Consider the following 6,404-nt stretch of genomic DNA (forward strand, 5'->3'; position numbering starts at 1 on the left):
CTGTTTGCCATTCTGAGTTTTAAGACATTCCTTTCTTTCATTAAGAGACTGCTGCTGCTGCTGCTGCTAAGTCACGTCAATCGTGTCCGACTCTGTGTGACCCCATAGCCCACCAGGCTCCCCCGTCCCTGGGATTCTCCAGGCAAGAACACTGGAGTGGGTTGCCATTTCCTTCTCCAATGTGTGAAAGTGAAAAGTGAAGTCGCTCAGTCGTGTCCGACCCTTAGCGACCCCACGGACTGCAGCCCACCAGGCTCCTCCATCCATGGGATTTTCCAGGCAAGAGTACTGGAGTGGCTTGCCATTGCCTGCTAGTGACTATATAACATCCAACTGAAGACTAGCAGGGGGTACTCTTTCTGTCCCCTTCTGATGCTTATGTCAGACGCTTTCTCTGTCTCCTTTATACTTTAATAAAACTTTATTACACAAAAGCTCTGAGGGATCAAGCCTCGTCTCTGGCTCCGGATTGAATTCTTCTCCTCAGGAGGCCAAGAATCCCGGCGTCTTTTCATTCAACCACAACCTGTCAACTGCAACACTGATAGAAGCAACTTAGATAAGAAGGAGTGGCCTTCAGGAGCCCAGCCTCATTCTCCAGTTGCTGTATAAAAGCAGTGAGTTTGAGACATCACCAGGAGAAAATCAGACATTTAATAACTTGTCTACCTCCTGTATATAGGGGAACAATCCAGGAAACCTGAGTCACTCCGTGAAATTGTTGTAGCCATGCATTCTGGGAAACAAACTCACTCAGAAGGACAATGCAGATAGTGGAGTGCAGTTTATTACACCAGCGGGCCCAAGGCAGAGTCTCCTCTTAGCCAAGGACCCTGACCAGCATTTGTGAATATCTTTTATATCACATGTGTATGTGTCTGAACTCACCACTCCAAATTCCTTGAGACTTACATAAACCAAGGAAAATACAACCCCAATAACGCTATCATTCACGTGCTATGTCCTCATGTGCTCAAACAGTCAAAGAATTAGCCAATAATCAATAAACCTGAGGTTACACTCCAATAGATACAGAAAAATTTACGGCCTGTCTGGAGGAAGGGGTGATTAGTGTATGTTTTCTCTTAGGCGATGAGTAACCTCGATACGCTCTTCAAGGTTTCCCTGTCTGGAGGGGGTCTTATCCTTCTGTTGTTGTTTTCGTAGGCACTAAACACAGAGTTGAGTCCACTGAAAAGATGGTCGAGCATGATCAGCATAAATAGGCCTAAGATGGAGTCCAGGCCCTATGAATTCCTTCTTCAAAATGTCCAAAGCTATCACCTCAAGCATGATCTTTAGAGAAAAATAAAAGAAAGACCTTGAGGAAAGGGGGAAGCATGTTATGACAGGTTATCATGAAAACATAGTAAAGAAATGTATGATTGTTGCAGATTTAAGTCAGGACCTCTCCACTGATAAGAATTACTTGAGAGTTACTCGTCATCTACTTCTGGTGCAAAGAGGGATAGGCCTTAAATATGTAGAGTTCTCTGTTGTAAATGTCCTTCACAAAAGGGCAATTGCTACTTAGTTTTCTGAGATTTCTGGGTTTTTTTTCTATTTTATTTTATTTTATTTTTTGCAAACAAAAATGTTTATGGATTTTCCAAACATAAATAAATGAAATAGTGTTTAGGCAGTAGGGCTCATGCTGATGGCTAGCAGGAAGTAACAGAGTGTTATCTATTTGGAAAAAATTGATAATGTACAAACAACAAGCCCAAATTATGGACTGTAGCAGTTTAATCATCACTGCCATTTTTCTTACTTCCAAAATAAAGCCTTGATTAAACCATTTATACCCTATATTACTCACACCTTTACTTCAGAGATTGAGGAACTATGTACTACAAATGAATTTATTTTCACCATAGGGATAACATATTGTACGTCTCTGCCAATGTTACTTGAAAACCGTCCATGTCAAAACAATTTGACAGCAGATATAAACAATAAATACGCAATGATCTTTCATTACAGTCCTTTAAAGACGCATGTTAATTCATTCTGTTAACCTTAGGTTCACAGTGCATAGAATCCAAATATGAGCAGTTGGGGTGACTTTCAGAGTATGTTGGATCCCTCACTTTATTTATAATCCCACTCTAACCGTTAAGTTCATGTCATAGGCCCTATCACGCATTAATCATTTAGTGGCAGAAGTTAATGAAATTTTTTCCTGTTACAACGTCCATTGCCGGAATGAACGTCCCAAAACCACCAAGGAAGTCATTGTTATTGCACAATACATGAGGACCTGTAACTTTTCAAAAGCTTAAAAAAATAAAAATAAAAAATGGAATTATATTTGACATTTCCTGACACCTGCATTAATACTGTATGACTAATCAAAGCATGTCAGGTGCCTGGACTCAACCAGCGATCAACATGCGCCCTGAATGCACACGAGTAAAAATGCAGTCAAAGGAAGCAGTCTTCATTGCCTATAGGTCACTTCCAGCCAAAGGTTAACGTTCAAAGACTGAATGATCAAAGTGCTCATTTTCTCAGTAGGACTATCTACTGCTAGGAGGATGAGAACAGTGGCATCAACAAGTATCATCATGATACCACTATTTTGTTTCCTTTGGATTCCTGTTACATGTTCGAACATAAAAGGAATTATCTGATGGTCGTCTCTTTTCTTTGCAGCTGGAAAGCATGCTAATAATGCTAAGACAAACTGACTGGACTGAGAGCGCTGGGGACCAGTCTTCTGTTAGAATGGATAAACAGATATGACCATTGCTATAAACATGAGGATGAACAGGAATATTTTCACCAGTAAACATGACCTGAGGAGAGTCAAAAGGATATCGACTACTAAACTTAAATAGAAATTGAAATTTTTCCCTTTCATATAAGGTACCTGGTGCACCCTCCATGTCTACAATCCACTGTGTAATTGAATTTTGAACACTCTTTTCATTTAAAGTCATTCCAGGAGGTGGGTCATTTTGCAAAGCCAACAGTTCTTTCTGTAATCGTTTCAAAAGAAATAACTTGAATCCAGTTGAATATTATCAAACCTGATGGCTCCTCATCGTGGATCTATACAACTTCAAAAACAAAACAACCTGCATTGACGCCATGATGGAACCAACCCCCGGAGGCCGGTGAGGCCAGAGACGCAGGGGGCGGAGCTGTCGTGCTCGCGTCACGCCGCGGGGGCCCAGCATCCTTTTTTTTTTTTCTATTTTAAAAGTTAGACTGAAATAATCCTTATGTCAAAGAGGCATATTTTGGGGTGGCATATTCTACTCATCTTATCATGGATGTAACCCACTTTGCTTATGCTTTCATCAATTGAAGAATCTCCTGAGTTTTTTCCAGTTTTTTAGCTATTATGAATAGTGCTGCTATGCATAATTGTATCCTTGTTTGAATTTGGGATAAGTTTTCAAAGCAGCTGACAACACTGAACACATGATTGTTGGATCCAGTGTTTTGGCTTTGGAAAACACTGCCCAGCTGTGTTATAAAGTGGCCGTACACACATCCCATCAGCAGTGAGGGAGACTTCTTGTTCCTCATCCTCCAGCAGTGGATATTGTCACGTATATGGAGTTTAGTAGTCCTGATAAGTGTGGTGTGATACCTCATGATTTTAACTCAATGTTCCCTAGTTCAGTTCAGTTCAGTGCTCAGTCGTGTCTGACTCTTTGCGACCCCATGGACTGCAGCACGCCAGGCCTCCCTGTCCATCACCAACTCCCAGAGCTTGCTCAACTCATGTCTATCGAGTCAGTGATGCCATCCAACCATCTCATCCTCTGTTGTCCCCTTCTCCTCCCACCTTCAATCTTTCCCAGCATCAGGGTCTTGTCAAATGAGTCAGTTCTTCGCATCAGGAGGCCAAAGATTTGGAGCTTCAACGTCAGTCCTTCCAATGACTATTCAGGACTGATTTCCTTTAGGAATGACTGGTTTGATCTCCTTGCAGTCCAAGGGACTCTGAGGAGTCTTCTCCAATTACCACAGTTCAAAAGCATCAATTATTTGGCAATCAGCTTTCTTTATGACCCAACTCTCACATCCATACATGACTACTGGAGAAACCAAAGCTTTGACTAGACGGACCTTGGTCAGCAAAGTAATGAATCTGCTTTTTAACACATTGTCTATGTTGGGCATAGATTTTCTTCCAAGGAACAAGCATCTTTTAATTTCATGGCTGCAGTCACCATGTGCAGTGATTTTTGGAGCCCAAGAAAACAAAGTTTCTCACTGTTTCCATTGTTTCCCTATTTGCCATGAAGTGATGGGACTGGATGCCATGCTCTTAGTTTTTTTAATGTTGGCTTTTAAGCCTACTTTTGCACTCTCCTCTTTCACTTTCATCAAGAGGCTCTTTAGTTCCTCTTCACTTTCTGCCATAAGGGTGGTGTCATCTGCATCTCTGAGTTTATTGTTATTTTTCCTGGCAATCTTGATTCCAGCTTGTGCTTCATCCAGCCCAGCATTTCTCGTGATGTACTCTGCATGTAATTTAAATAAGCAGGGTTGCAATATACAGTCTTGACATACTTATTTCCCAGTTTGGAATCATTCCAGTGATCCATGTCCAGTTCTAATTGTTGCTTCTTGACCAGGATAAAGTTTTGCATCTGCTTAAGAATTTTCCTCAGTTTGTTGTGATTCACACAGCCAAAGGCTTTAGAATGGTCAATGAAGTAGAAGTAGATGTTTTTCTGGAATTCTTTTGTTTTTTTATGATCCAGTAGCTGTTGGCAGTTTGATCTCTGGTACCTCTGCCTTTTCTAAATCGAGCTTGAACATCTGGGAGTTCTTGGCTCATGGACTGTTAAAGCTTTGCTTGGAGAATTTTGAGCATCACTTTGCTAGCATGTGAAATCAGTGCAGCTGTGTGGTAGTATGAACATTCTTTGGCATTGCCTTTCTTTGGGATTGGAATGAAAACTGACCTTTTCCAGTCCTGTGGCCAGTGCTGAGTTTTCCAAATTTGCTGGCATATTGAGTGCAGCACTTTCACAGCATCATCTTTCAGCATTTCAAATAGCTCAGCTGGAATTCCATCACCTTCACTAGCTTTGTTCATAGCAATGCTTCCTAAGGCCCAGTTGACATCACACTCTAGGATGTCTGGCTCTAGGTGAGTGATCAAATCTTCTGGGTCATTAAGATCTTTTTTGTACAGTTCTGTCTATTCTTGGTTATCTGGGTCATTAAGATCTTTTTTGTACAGTTCTGTCTATTCTTGCTGCCTCTTCTTAATATCTTCTGCTTCCGTTAAGTCTATACAATTTCTGTCCTTTATTGAGCCCATCTTTGCATGAAATGTTCCCTTGGTATCTCTAATTTTTTTTGCATATATTCGAGTATTTTAACTGGGATGGGTGGAGAATGTTCAGGAGCAGCTAGCCTAGGGATCAGGCAGCATTTACTTCAAGATGCCACTGCATGGTCCCCCAGCTTCCCACTGAGGAGCCTCCTTGTGGGAGTGGGGATATGGGGTTGGGAGGGTGGAAGGGCTTCTGTCTGCACATAAGTCCCCACCCCCAACCATCTTCAGAATTGCTCATTGGTGTAGCAAGCATCCTAATTGGGTTTTCACTTGTGTAACTGGTGGGTTCTTAATGAGCAATGTGAACAGTGACATTGAATGTCCTCAATCAGGACTAGATACTTACTATGCCACATACAGGTGTAAGAACCTGGGGAGGCATGTGCAGCCAGTACCCCTAGGGACAGGGTTCAGACTTGACCCCTCAACAGTTTGGGGTCCATCCACTGCTTTAGCATTTCTGAGGGCCCAGTGCTGACTCTAAGGGTTCTGTTAACCAGCCTCCATCTTCCTTTAGCGAGACCCACACTTCTAGGATCCTACAGAGCAGGTCCTGTGTGAGTTCTCTGTGGCATCGCTAACAAACGACCACATGTTGGGTGATTTAAAGCAATAGGAGTTCATCCTCCCCCAGTCCTGGAGACCGGACACCTGAGATCAAGGTGGCGCAGGGCTGAGGTCCCTCCAGAGGCTCCAGAATAGGGTCCTTCCTGCCTTCTCCAACTATGGGGCTCCAGGTTTCCCGGGGCTTGTGGCCCCTCCCTCCCACCTCTGCCTCCATCTTCACGAGGCTTCTTGTCTGTGTCCTCTTCCATCTCTTGTAAGGACTCTGTCAGTTGGATTGAAGGTCAGCCTAATCCTAGATGACCTCACCTTGATATCCTTAACTACATCTACAAAGACGCTTTTCCCAGATATGGCCCTGTTCCCGTGTTCTGGGGGGACACATCTTTTGGGGCCAACATTCACCCCATTATCTGTATAAAATAACCCTTATTTTAGGAGATCACCACAGACCCATATAGGCGGGCACAGACAGAGGCCACACACATGGAGTGTAGAGAGAATGAGGATCCTGGAGTCACCTGGAACAGAT

General features: G+C 42.8%; 1 pseudogene; it reads right to left on the reverse strand.

Annotated features, from left to right (window-relative positions):
• Nucleotides 1–2,552: 2,552 nt before the first annotated feature.
• On the reverse strand, nucleotides 2,553–3,023 carry LOC148773593 (ubiquitin-conjugating enzyme E2 W pseudogene; annotated as a pseudogene).
• Between the last annotated feature and the right edge of the window lie 3,381 nt (nucleotides 3,024–6,404).

The sequence above is a fragment of the Moschus berezovskii genome, chromosome 28 (genome assembly GCF_049115385.1).
Source record: "Moschus berezovskii isolate FMDL1 chromosome 28, NW_MosBer_1.0, whole genome shotgun sequence".
In the NCBI taxonomy this organism is placed as follows: Eukaryota; Metazoa; Chordata; class Mammalia; order Artiodactyla; family Moschidae; genus Moschus; species Moschus berezovskii.